The following is a 14,626-nucleotide window of genomic DNA, read 5'->3' as shown; positions in this document are numbered from 1 at the left end:
CAGATGCACAGTGTGGCACACCCTATCTGAAGTTCATTTGCAACAGCTGGAGGGTCTGGCATGCCCATTCTCTCTCTGTGTCTCTCTACTTGCAAATAAATAAGAAATATATATGATAAGGCTCCATTGCTCTCAAGGACTCCCCAGAATTTCTGTATCAATTGAATCCCCATCACCTGTCTCTCTTCAACTGAACCCCTCTTCTTTTCAACTAGTCTCTTCCATTTGATATCTTTTTAAAAATTAAAAAATTTTTAGCCTTCCATGATGGAATGTTGTTGGGCCTAATTTCGTGCAGGTCTTGTGCAGGTAACAGTCCTTGTGAGGTGTTGAAAGCCACAGCCACTTAATATCTGGAAGACAGTGTTCAAAGTATTCCTCGCCATCCTCTGGTTCTTTCATTCTTTCCACTCTTGTTTCTTTGTTTTGTTTTATTGAGGTAGTGTTTCTAGTCCAGGCTTACCTGGAACTCTCTGTAGTCCCAGGCTGACCTTGAACTCACAGTGATCCTCCTACCTCTGCCTCCGTAGTGCTGGGATTAAAGGTTTGCACCATCACACCCAGCTCTCTCTCTCCACAACTCTCTTTCACAATGCTATGTGAAGTCTCAAGGGCATGGTAGAGCTGTCTCATTTAGAAGAACTAAGCACTCAACAGTCACTTATTCTTAGCACTCTGATGAATTTTGAGTTTCCCCAATAGTCTCTTCCATTTGCAAAACAAAGCCAAAGGTGAAAGCAGCATAATTTATGGGCACAAGCATAAACATCTAGTAGGTAGCTGGGCTGGAATTCACTATGTAATCTCAGGGTAACCTGGAACTCCGGAGTGCTGGGATTAAAGGCATGCAGCACCACGCCTGGCTTTTAAAATATTTTATTAATTTAGTTGCAAGTAAACAGAGAGGCATGGAGAGAAAGAGAAGGCCTCTTGCCACTGCAAATGAACTCCAGATAGACATACCACTTTGTGCATCTGTCTTTACAGATACTGAGGAATTGATTTTGGGCTGTCAAGCTTTGCAAGCAAGTGCCTTTAACTGCTGAGACATCTCTCCAGCCCTGGAGGGCAATTTGATAGGCAAAAGATAGCCATCTAGGGCTGGAGAGATGGCTTAGCAGTTAAGGTGTTTGACTGCAAAAGCAAAGGATCAAGGTTCAATTCCTCAGGACCCATGTAAGCCAGATGCACAAGGGGACACACACATCTGGAGTTCATTTGCAGTGGCTGGAGGCCCTGGCATGCCCATTCTCTCTCTGTCTCTGTCTCTCTCTTTCTCAAATAAATAAAATTGTTTCAAATTTTTTTAAGACATCCATCTAGCCAGATAACAGTATAAGCTTCTGCCATAGACTTTTATTATTATTATTAAATAGAAACTTTGTATGAGCACATAATGTGTTGACACCATCATTTCCCTTCTCCCTGCCCCCATTCCACTGAGGGTCCACCTCAGTGAGATTGCTGGTAATCACTATGGGGTTGTGGACTATGAAATGTGAAAGTATCAGTCAGTCATTGTAAGGCGGGAGCAATGCTTTTGGATACTCCCTTCTACTCTGTGGCTTTTACAATCCTTCTACCCCCTCTTCTACAAAATACCCTGAGCCATTTCAGTCATAGACTTTTATTTTTTTTATTTGAGAGTGACAGACACAGAGAGAAAGACAGATAGAGGAAGAGAGAGAGAATGGGCGCACCAGGGCTTCCAGCCTCTGCAAACGAACTCCAGATGTGTGCACCCCCTTGTGCATCTGACTAACGTGGGTCCTGGGGAACCGAGCCTTGAACCAGGGTCCTTAGGCTTCACAGGCAAGCGCTTAACCGCTAAGCCATCTCTCCAGCCCCAGTCATAGACTTTCAACTGCCACTACTGTATCAGTGGGCATATCCTGCCTGGCTGGTCAATTCTGTAGCTCACAGAGTCTACTGCTGGTTAAGACTGTTGATGGCTTTTCTTCCATAACAGCCTACGTAGCACTTTCCAACACTATCACAGCTAGCTAGCAGAGAGGAAGCTTCAGGTCAGGTCCAGCTTGGCTTCTCAGTGTCCTGAGAACTGAACCATGTGTCTGTTCAGCAATAAGACCTTACCATCTAGCTTTGATGAGAAACCAAGAGCATTAGCAATAGTTCATGTTATTTTGGGAGTCTCTGGGGCCTTCTTAAACATCAATTCACTGGCATGTATCCCATCTCTGGCACTGGGATTTTCCTCTAACAACCCAAACTCTTTTTAAAATTATTACTGAGACTTTTTCTCTGGGGAGTTACAAATACATGTTCACTCACCCCCAGATACAGCTCAAATGACAGACCAAAGCACAAATTGAGCCAAAATCCAATTTTGGTGAACTGTGGGTTCCTGGATCCTCCAGGGCCAGCCACGGCTCTCCCTAAGGCGTCCCAGGCAACTGTGGAGACCAAGGCTGTGTGCGCATGATGAAAGAAAGCATTACTCTTGGGAGACAGTTTTGGTGAACAGCTTGGTTTATTGTCAGGGAAATTGGTTTATAAGCAGTTGAGTGTGGGAAGAGAGTCCTAAGGGGATTGAATGTACCAGGTTGCTTGCTGATGCCTAATTAGCATATGGGGACATACATTCTAGCTCTCAGGCAATGGTATATGGTACAGGGGGATGGGATGGGCAAAGGTTGCTGGCTGGTACCATATAAGGAGTTTCCTAGGCAACTGGCCAAAGGCCACAGGGTTATGGGCAAAGCTTAAGTCTTATCTGAATGCCCAGGTATCCTGTGCTTGAAGAAAGAGTTGCCTTACTTCCTGCTGATCTCAGGGTAAGAGATATTGTCTGGGGGTCCAGGCTTACTACAACCCCCAGGAATGGGGGAAAGAGCTCCCCTGCCAGCCTGGTCCCCAAAATATGACTGGTGGTTCAGGTTGCTGTGACCTCTCCATAACCTGGGGCCTTCGTGTCAGATAGCTTAGGTTTACTTTAACCGAGGGCCCTGCCTATGTCTGACAGTGAACCAGTGAATCATAGGGTTAAAGAACACAGGTAAGGGCTTACTTAAAGGGGTATGAGTGACTCAAAGGTAGCTGGGTCACGACAAAGTCCCACCCCATCCTGAATGGTGACCTCATAGAAGCTGCATTATCAAGTCCCACTTTTAGTTATGCTTTACTTCCTATATAATCTAGCTTTTCCCAGGATCACTTAGGGAAAGCTAAGAGAAGACAGAGGTCATAATCACTGGAATCCCAGGCGAGAGTCTTGTGGCCCTCTCCTCCTTCATCTGCTAGGGAGTGTCAGTAGCTGTTACCATAGCCATGGAACCATCACTGTATTCTCTTGCTGCATAGCCACTGAGCCAGAGAATTTTCTACCCCAAATCAGCCTCATGTTATGCCCAAAGAAAAATGTCATATAACTCTCCACCTCTTTCTCCAGCTCTTAAATTTTTTCCTCCACCTCTTCTACAAGGTTCCCTGATTCTTGAAAGTGGTGATATGTGTGTCATACTCTTTTGAGCATTGGGCAGCCATGCCATTTCAAGAATCCATTGTTCTCAGGAGTTTAACCAGTTATGAGTATACATCAGCAACAACTGCCATTGCAGGAACTTCTCTATACAGTCAAGGCAGACAGTAGCAGCAATACTCTATGGGTGCAAGCATAAAGGGTTAGGGTCACTATCTCATTTTAGCCCTTTATAATTTACAAACATTTTCCATGTGCCACCCCACTTTCATATTCTCGGGTGCTCCCATGGAGCCTCTATGCATACTGCCCCCCAACAGGCTCAGTGGGTCCCTCTTGGGCTGCTTGGTCAGGCCCAGAGCCAAAGGAGGAAAGCTGCTCTCCTACCTACTGTTTTACCTGCCCCTCTGGCTGGCTCCCTGGATGGCTAAGAAAACAGTTCCTCTTTTGTACCATAAAAGGTTGCAAAAAGACAAAAACTAACCCCTCAATTACTCCCAGTTTGCTCATATTCTTCAAGATGAAAAAGAGGTGCTTTTTATTTTCTTTAAAATGCTGAGAGAAGGGCTGGAGGGATGGCTTAGTGGTTAAGCCACTTGCCTGCCAAGCAAAGGACCCAGGTTCAATTCCCCAGGACCCACATTAACCAGATGCACAAGGGGCACACTCGTCTGGAGTTGGTTTGCAGTGGCTGGAAGCTGTGGCGTGCCCATTCTCTCTCTCTCTCTCTCTCTCTCTCCCTCTTTCTCTGTCAAATAAATGAATAAATAAAAATACTTAAAAAAATGCTAAGAGAAGCCATGGGGAAATACACAAATATAGAATCAAGTCACAAAAGGAGATCCTCCTAAAGGATGAAATTTTAACCCAGTTGGCCCTGACATTCCAAGAAAATTCCAAAGCTGGTAGGCTACTTAGGCAAGTCTCTGGATAATTTAGTCCAGATAGTAACCACTGTTTTGTATAGCTGGGATGTAGAGAGAGAAAGGAATAAGGAAATATGCCATGAGGAGTTGATGACTACAATGGGGGTCCACCCACGAAGACCCCCTTTCCAACTCATAGTTTATGGGAAGCCCCCTGACAAGAACCCCCTTTCAAACTGAGCCCAGAGCATGCATCCTTTGTGGGCAAGAAGGTTATTTGAGGAGAGATTATTTATTTATTTGCAAGCCAAGAGAAAAGAATGGGCATGCCAGGGCCTCCAGCTATTGCAAATGAATTCCAGATGCATTCACCACCTTGTGCATCTGGCTTTACATGGGTACTGGGAAATCGAACCTGGTTTGCTAGGCTTTGCAAGCAAGCTCCTTAACCACTTAGCTATCTCTCAAGCCCAAGAAGGATATTTTAGAAGTGAGTGTTCCCCAACTGTGGAGACCATCCCTGAGACCCTGTTTCATCTGAAAGGGCAACCATTGAAGAAGGAGACGTCTTTGATTCCAGTAGGTACTTCGTTCATTTACTCCTGCACAAAAATGATGGGTCCCTAGGGCCTCCCTAGGTTTCCATTGGGTTGGTGGAAGCTAGGGGTCTGTTCTTACATTCCAAAAAGAATTGCACCTGATCAACTGATAGTCATCAGGCTGTAAGGTCAGACACAGAGAGGTGGGCAATAAATGGCTATTAAGGGGCTAAAGGTAGCCCAAGGTAATTTGGCTCTGATCTGCAACATTACATCTGTCTGTGATCACAGGAGTTTTATCAGTCCATTCAGCCTTGCTGGAAGTAGGTGTAGCAGATTCATTGCTTTTCTGGGAACTTTGGTTTACAATACCCATACTGATGCAGGATTTTGAGGCTCATGAGAGGGTCCCTGAGAATTTATGAACCCCAAGTTTGGGATTCTGACCTACCTTGAATAAAGAATTAGTAGATGGACTCAAGAAGGATAAATTATGAATTATTAAGTTTATTTAGGGGAAATCACAAATTGTGGGGTTTAGGAAACATGCTGTTATATAGAAACATTGTATGGTTTATAAGTTCATTTAAGAGAAATAGTACTAACATGTAAAATGTAACGCTTTTGTGAAATACCTTGTTTTTTAAGAGAAAGGTGTCTATCATGTCCTGTTTGCTTCTGTGCAAGACAGTTTCTGTCTTATTTATGCTAATTCTATTGAAATAGACTTAATTAAAGAATGGCACAAGGGCTTCTAAAATCATTTTGTCCTATCTTTAAATTTTTAGTTGATGGGCTAGAGAGATGGCTTAGCAGTTAAGCGCTTGCCTGTGAAGCCTAAGGACCCCGGTTCGAGGCTCAGTTCCTCAGGTCCCACGTTAGTCAGATGCACAAGGGGGCGCAAGCGCCTGGAGTTCGTTTGCAGAGGCTGGAAGCCCTGGCGCGCCCATTCTCTCTCTCTCCCTCTATCTGTCTTTCTCTCTATGTCTGTCGCTCTCAAATAAATAAATAAATAAATAAATTTAAAAAAAAATTTAGTTGAACTACGGCAACATAAGCCTTATATAATGAAGTATAGAAAGTAGGCACGTCTAACATTTATAAATATAGGCAGAACCTGGTACCAGTCTTGAAAACAGTACCAATTAATTTACAGACTAACTAATTTAACCTAGAAATTGTCAGAAAGGGACAAGTAAGACAGTATAAAATCTTAGCACCTGTGTTTGAAAACACCTTTGATTAGTTCTGATACCTGTGTGGGTACAAACTACCCAGAGAACATTGGAAACAGAACCACAGAGCTTGAATTTTTTTTTAAACCAAAACGGCTAGTTAAATTCTAATATAACCCTTGATAAATCTTTTTGAAAAAAGAAAAAAAAACATTATTTGACAACCAATGATTTTGGCTTAAACTTGATAGCTATTGAATTTATGTACCACAGAAATTTTTATTAACATAATTATGTTTTATCCTTGACTTAAATTTGATAAAGCTTAAGCAAGCTATCCCAACAGATCCCAGGAAGATGAAAGTTATTACTACTGAAATTAAATCACTTAAACCTAAGTAATTAAACCTAGTTATGACCATTCAATAGAATTAGCATAAATAAGACAGAAGCTATCTTTAAAGTCACAATGTCTTTAGGTATGAGTACTTCACCTTTGGAAATTAACCACTTCTGTGTGAGCCTTGATCTTAAGAATAGTTAAAACCTTGATGAAAAGAGGAACCTAATTTACTTTACTGAGAGAGTCTTAAAGCCAGTTTTGTAATCCTTAAATCATAACAAATTAGCATCAGTGACCTGTTAATGAGTGAGGCTTTATCATAAGATTCAGTTTCTCCACTGATTAAAACCTTGGCATCAGGTAAACATTAGATTTAATCCAATTAAATGTTTCAATGAAGGGACACTTCCCCTGATATACATATTAGGTAAGTCTGATGCTTACCTTATGTAAGGAGTCTGTAACCTGATCAAATACCTTGACTCAGTTGTAACTGCTCAGTTAGGTCACCTCAGGGGAAGATGGCTGTCTGGAGTCTATATGAAAAGTGCACTTGATATGAATGAGTGTGTGTGAGTATGTAAGTGGTTCACAGCCCTAAGGCTGCAGAATGATTTTGGTCCTGAACAGTGCATGCTCAGGAGGGCTTTGTCCTTGTGTCTGTTCTACAGCACCAACACAGTGGGAAATTCACTGTGGGGGAAGTCCTCCACCAAGCCCGTGTCCTAGACTGCATGATACAAAATAAACCATACTTCAAAAGGGGATTCAGGAGATTATAACAGTAAGATGACACCAGGAAAGTTAAAGACTTCTGTGAATTAGGATGGCCAGCTTTTAATGTTGATTAGCCCCCAGAGGGAGCCCTGAAAGTAACTAAGATTATAGACAAGGAAAAATGCAAGATTACCCTACTCTTCAAAAGTTGTAAAATGGAGCTGGAGAGATGGTTTAGCAGCTAAGGCACTTGCCTGCGAAGCCTAAGAACCCATGTTCAACTCTCCAGATCCCATGTAAGTCAGAGACACAAGGTGAGGCAAGTGCAAGGTGGCACATACCCACTAGGTAGCTCAAATATCTGGCATCCAATTACAGTGGCAGAAGCACTGGCATGCCAATTCTGTCCCTCCATTTTTTTTTTCTTTTTTTTTTTGAGGTAGGGTCTCATTCTGGTCCAGGCTGACCTGAAACTCAATATGTAGTCTCAGGGTGGCCTTGAACTCATGGCAATCCTCCTACCTCTGCCTCCCAAGTGCTGAGATTAAAGGTATGAGCCACCAACCATGCCTGGCTCTCTCTCTGTCTCTTGCTCTCTCAAAAAAAAAATAAATAAATAAAGGAAGTGGAAAAAAAAGTTGTAAAATGACAAGGTCAGGGAGCTGCCCTGTAGCCTTGAGAAAAATCCAAAACTCTCTCTCTCTGAAACTTAGGGGGGGGGGGGACAAAACAACACAGCTCAGCTAGAGTCAGACCAGAAACTTCAAGTCTTCCCCCCTCCCCCACCACAGCTGCCTCCAAACATACTCTCCAATAATGAAGTACTGTCAGACCAGACTTAAAGATGGCTAGGCCCAAGTTTATGAAAAGTAGGGTAAAGGAAAACGGTAAACAAAAATAATCATAATAATTTGTTGTTGTTGTTTTGTTTTGGATTTTTGTTGTTGTTTTTTCGAGGTAGGGTTTCACTGCAGCTCAGGCTGACCTGGAACTCACTAAGTAGTCTCTCGGTGGCCTGAAATTTATGGCGATCCTCCTACCTCTGCCTCCCTAGTGCTGGGATTAAAGGCCTGTACCACCACACTTGACTTAGTCTGCTCTTACATAAAAACTGATGACTTAGTAGTTAAGGTACTTGCCTGCAAGGCCTAAGGACACAGATTTGGTTCCCCAGAACCCACAGAAACCAGATGCATAAGGTAATGCATGTGTATAAGGTCATAGCATATGGAGTTCGATTGCAGTGGCTGGAGGCCCTGGCATACTAATTTTCTCTCTCTCTCATTAACAAAATAAATAATACAAGAAATTAAAGGTATTCCAAAGAGCCTTTTGGGGACAACAGAAAAAAAACTTAAATAGTTTAGAGGGCTGGAGGGATGGTTTAGCGGTTAAGGTGTTTGCCTGCAAAGCCAAAGGACCAAGATTCAATTCCCCAGTACCCATGTTAGCCCGATGCACAAGGGGGCACACACGTCTGGAGTTCATTTGCAGTGGGTGGAGGCTCTGGCACTCCCATTCTCTCTATTTGCCTCTTTCTCTCTCTGTCACTATCAAATAAATAAATAAAAATAAATGGAAAAAAAAGTACAATTATGGAAATTGTCAATTAAAAATATTTAAAAATTTTTAAAAAGGTATGGACACTAAAAGATTTTGTTGGTAGTTGTAATGAAATAACCTGGCTAAGGAGGATAAACTGGAGAAGGAATTTTAAATGTTGGATGTTAAATATTTGATAAAAAGAGATTGCTATCTGAGCATGGTGGCACGTGCCTTTAATCTCAGCACTTGGGAGGCAGATGTAGGAGGATCACTGTAAATTCAAGACCACCCTGAGACCACATAGTGATTTCCGGGTCAGCCTGGACTAGAGCAAGACCTTGCCTCGAAAAACAAAATTATATATATTTAAAGAGAGGAACCAGGCACACTCTTAATCCCAGCACTCTGGAGGCAGAGGTAGGAGGATTGCCATGAGTTTGAGGCCACCCTGAGACTACACAGTGAATTCTAGGTCAGCCTGGGCTAGATACCTCAAAGAAAGAAAGAAAGAAAGAAAGAAAGAAAGAGAGAGAGAGAGAGAGAGAGAGAGAGAGAGAGAGAGAGAAAGAAAGAAAGAAAGAAAGAAAGAAAGAAAGAAAGAAAGAAAGAAAGAAAGAAAGAAAGACAAGTTGCTTAACTAAACCTTGATCTGATTACAGAGTCCTTGAGATATATAAAATGACTATTAACCTAAGGCTTATATCAGACTAACAAAAGATGACCCTGGCTGGTTGCAAGATGTTATGGTATTCAGCTTGTAACCTTAAAGCTTTTACTCACTGATGTAAATCTGGTCACAGTTGTAAAAGACTGGCTTGAGAGTGTTCAATCAAGTTAGTTATGTTTCTCTATTTGTCAATCTTTTGACTAAAAAAAAAAAAAGACTAAATTTTAAGATTAAAATTGGCTCATTAGTATTTAATTCTCTTATAAGGTTAATACATCTAAACACCCTATAATTTTGAGATGGTTCCTGCCTTGTTCATTCTGGTTTGGCTTGGTGATTGTCATTGAAGTTATTAAGTCTTATAAAAGGTAATTTAGGCATGGCATGGTGGCACATGCCTTTGATCTCAGTACTCCAAAGGCAGGGGTAGGAGGATCACCATGAGTTCAAGGCCACAAGGATTAGATAATGAATTCCACAGAGCAAAACCTTACCTCGAGAAAAGGGTTGGGGGGAAAGGTAATTTAGTCATTGTGACTTTGTTCTTAAAAAAACTGAGAAGCCAGGCGTGGTACACGCCTTTAATCCTATCACTCAGGAGGCAGAGGTAGTTGGATTGACCCTGAGACTACATAGTGAATTCTAGGTGTTAGGAGCAATAACGAGAAGAAAAGATGGGGACTGTTAGGAGCAATAGTTAGAAGAAGTAAAAATGGGTTCCAGATCACACACAAGTCTATACATTTGTAGCTTGGATCCACATAGAAGAGAGACAATGTGATGTTTGGCTTTCTGGGCCTGAGTTACCTTACTTAGTATAATCCTTTTCAGATCCATCCATTTCCTTGCAAATTTCATAATTTCATTTTTCTTTACTGCTGACTAGAACTCCATTGTGTAGATGTACCACATCTTTATTATCCATTCATCTGTGGATGGGACATCTAGGCTGGTTCCATTTCCTAGCTATTGTGAATAGAGCAGCAATAAACATGGTTGTGCAAGTATCTCTAAGGTAGTGAGAAGAGTCTTTAGGATATATGCCTAGGAGTGCTATAGCTGGATCATATGGCAAATCTATTTTTAGCTGTCTCAAAAACCTCCACACTGATTTCCACAATGGCTGTACCAGATTACATTCCCATCAACAGCAGAAGGGTTCCCCTTTTACCACAACCTCGCCAACCTTTATTGTCATTTGTTTTCTTGATGGTAGACATTCTGATGGGAGAGAGATGGAATCTCAAAGTAGTTTTAATTTGCATTTCCCTGATGGCTAAGGATGTAGAACACTTTTTTAGATGTTTATATGCCATCTGTATTTCTTCCAGTGAGAACTCTCTATTTAATTTCATAGCCCTTTTTTTTTTTTTGAGGGGTGGGGGATTCAAGGTAGGGTCTCACTCTAGCCCAGGCTGACCTAGAATTCACTATGGAGTCTCAGGGTGGCCTCCTACCTCTGCCTCCCAAGTGCTAGGATTAAAGGCATATGCCACCATGCCTGGCTCCATAGCTCTTTTTTTTTTTTTTTTTAGTTTTTCGAGGTAGGGTCTCACTTTGGTCCAGGCTGACCTGGGAATTCACTATGGAATCTCAAGGTGGTCTCGAACTCACAGCGATCCTCCTACCTCTGCCTCTCGAGTGCTGGGATTAAAGGCATGTGCCACCACGCCTGGCGCCATAGCCCATTTTTTTTTATTGAGTTATTTGATTTCTTATTGTTTGTTTTTTGAGTTCTTTGTATATTCTGGATATTAATCCTCTGTCAGATGTGTAACTGGAAAATATTTTCTCCCATTCCATAGATTGTCTTTTTGCTCTATTCACAGTGTCCTTTACTATACAAAAGCTTTGCAATTTCATGAGATCCCAGTAGTTGATTAGTGGTTTTATTTTCTGAGCACTTGGAGTTATATTCAGAAAGTCATTACCTATGCTAATATGTTGAAGGGTTTCCCCTACCTTTTCCTCTAAGAATTTCAGAGTTTCAGGCCAGATATTAAGGTCCCTGATCCACTTGGATTTGACTCTTGTGCATGGGGAAAGACAAGGATCTATTTTCATCTTTCTACATATAGATATCCAGTTTTCCCAGCACCACTGTTGAAAAGGCTGACTTTTCTCCAGTGAATATTTTTGGCATTTTTGTTAAAAATCAGATGGCTGTAGCTGCCTGGATTAACATCTGGGTCCTCTATTCTGTTCCATTGATCTACATGTCTGTCTTTGTGCCAATACCATGCTGTTTTTGTTACTATGGCTTTGTAATATAGCTTAAAGTTGGGTATGGTGATACTACCAGCCTTATTTTTGTTGCTCAAAATTGTTTTGTCTATTTGAGGTTTTTTGTGCTTCCAAATGAAATTTTGGATTTTTTTTTTCTATTCCTGAGAAGAATGCCATTGGAACTTTAATGGGGATTACATTAAATGTGTAGATTGCTTTTAGTAAGATTGACATTTTCACAATATTGATTCTTCCAATCCAAGAACATGGGTTATCTTTCCATTTCCTTGTGTCTTCTGCAATCACTTGACTGTTTTAAAATTTTCATTGTAGAGCTCCTTCACTTCCTTAGTTAAGTTTATTCCAAGGTACTTTATTTATTTATTTATTTATTTATTTGAGGCAATTGTGAATGGGAGAGATTCCCTGATTTCATTCTCCACATATTTGTTGTTAGTATATAGGAAAGCTACTGATTTCTGTGTATTTATTTTGTATCTTGCTACATTGCTAAAAGTGTTTATCAGTTCTAACAGTTTGCAGTAGCAGAGGCCCATAAGATAAAAAAAAGTCATAAGGGAGGGAGGAGAAGGAAGGTCTTAAAAGAATGATATCATATATATGTAAGAAGAAGAACAGATTACAGGCTGGAAAAGGCCATGCTGCATGCAGTTCAATGACAGAAAGAGAAATTCACCAGTGAAGACACTCAACAGTGGACACTGCAAGCCTTATATTTTGCCAGCCAGGCCAAATGAGCCAACGGGTGCAAGAGTAGTGCATCTGTCATGGTGGTAGCCAACTGCCCTCTAATTGGACTGGAGGCCCGCTCCATGGGAGGGAACACATCCTTGATACTGAAAACCTACAACAGGGGTAGTCATGAGCCCTAGGGGTGTAACATCTGCTGCTGTTTGGCTAAATGTATATACTATGCTCATCAAACTGCCCAGTAAGCACTTCTCTTAATGTTCATACCTATATATTAATGCTACTCTCATTTTTGGTAGAGAACCTTATCTTTTCAGATGGCAGTGACCTTGGAATGACTCAGAAGGAATCATGGTGCTGAGAAGAAGTGACAGAGGAGTGCTCAGCACTGAAATGTCTCAATCACACCTTCCATGGCTCAGGGTCCATTGTGGAAGAGGAGGTAGAAAGAATGTAGGAGCCAAAGGAAGGGTAGGACTCCTTACAACGTGCTCCCTCCAGACACAAAATGGCCCAGATATCCATGACCTCACAGTGCCTGACACCACCTACACAAGACCATCATAATAGCAGGAAAAGATAATGACATCAAAATAAAAGAGAGACTGATTGAGAGGGGTAGGGGATATGATGGAGAATAGAGCTTCAAAGGGGATAGTGGAGGGAGGGCATAACCATGGGATATTGTTTATAATCACGGAAGTTGTTAATAAAATAATAATAATAATAATAAAGATTCAGAAAGGGCCCAGAGCTTAGAGTGGAATAAACTTGATAAGGAAGAAACTTTTCTTCCCCTTTCCCAGCCAGGCTGAGAAAAGCTCAGCCTGGCTGAGAAATACATATATATATGATTTTCAAGGCAGGGTTTCACTCTAGTCCATTCTGACCTGGAATTCACTCTGTATTCTCAGGGTGGCCTCAAACTTATGGTGATCCTACCTCTGCCTCCTGAGTGCTGGGATTAAAGGCGTGTACCACCACACCTAGCAAAAAAAATTTTTTGTTTATCTATTTATTTGAGAGTGACAGACAGAGAGAGAAAGAGGCAGAGAGAGAGGACAGTGGGCGTACCAGGGCTTCTAACCACTGCAAACGAACTCCAGACGCGTGCGCTCCCTTGTGCATCTAGCTAACATGGGTCCTGGGGAATCCAGCCTTGAAACAGGTCCTTAGGCTTCACAGGCAAGCACTTAGCTACTAAGCCATCTCTTTAGCCCCCAGTAAAAATTTTTAAAAAAACTGCCGGGCGTGGTGGCGCACGCCTTTAATCCCAGCACTCGGGAGGCAGAGGTAGGAGGATCACCGAGAGTTCGAGGCCACCCTGAGACTCCATGGCGAATTCCAGGTCAGCCTGAGCCAGAGTGAGACCCTACCTCGGGAAAAAAAAAAAAAAATTAAAAAAAAACTATCTTACTCTTGTTTCTCCTTCAACAGATCATGCAAGTCACTTACACATTTGAGATACAATTACACAAGCTACCACACACACATATTGAAGGATTTATAACCCACGATGGAAAAATTCTTTTAGACCATAAAACTTACCAGCTTGGGCTCGAGAGATGGCTTAGCAGTTAAAGCACTTGCCTGCAACTCCTAAGGACCCATGTTCAATATCTCTCCCAGATCCCATGTAAGCCAGATGCACAAGGTGAGGCAAGCACAAGGTCACACATGCCCAATAGGTGACACAAGCATCTGTAGTTCAAATGCAGGGGCTGATGCCCTAGCTCGACTATTCTGTCTTTCTTTGTGTCTGTCTGTCTCTCTTTCTCTGAAACAACATTTTAAAAAAATATAAAAGAGGGGCTAGAGAGATGGCTCAGCAGTTAAGGTTCTTGACTGCAAAATGTAACAACCCAGGTTCAATTCTCCAACACTCATGTAAAGCCAGGTGCACAAAGTGGTGTATGCATCTGGAGTTTGCAGTGGCTAAAGGCCCTAGCATGCTCATATTCTCTCTGTCTCTCTCCTTGCAAATTAAAAAAAGTTCTAGTAGGCCAAGCGTGTGCCCCACGCCTTTAATCCCAGTGCTTGGGAGGCAGAGGTCGGAGGGTCAATGTGAGTTCTAGGCCTGCCTAAGACTGCATAGTGAATTCCAGGTCAGCCTGAGCGAGAGTGAGACCCTACCTCAAAAACCCAAAAATATAATATAAAATAAAAACAACAAAGTTTGGAGCCGGGCATGGCGGTGCACGCCTTTAATCCTAGCACTGGGGAAGCAGAGGTAGGAGGATTGCTGTGAGTTCGAGGCCACCCTGAGACTACACAGTGAATTCCAGGTCAGCCTGGGCTACAGCAAAACCCTATCAAACACACACACACACACACACACACACACACACACACACACATTAAAAAAAAAAAAGTTCTACTAGAGCTGGGCGTGGTGGCA

The sequence above is a fragment of the Jaculus jaculus genome, chromosome 11, assembly GCF_020740685.1.
Source record: "Jaculus jaculus isolate mJacJac1 chromosome 11, mJacJac1.mat.Y.cur, whole genome shotgun sequence".
Classification (NCBI taxonomy): Eukaryota; Metazoa; Chordata; class Mammalia; order Rodentia; family Dipodidae; genus Jaculus; species Jaculus jaculus.
Note: the sequence above shows the minus strand (reverse complement) of the source record.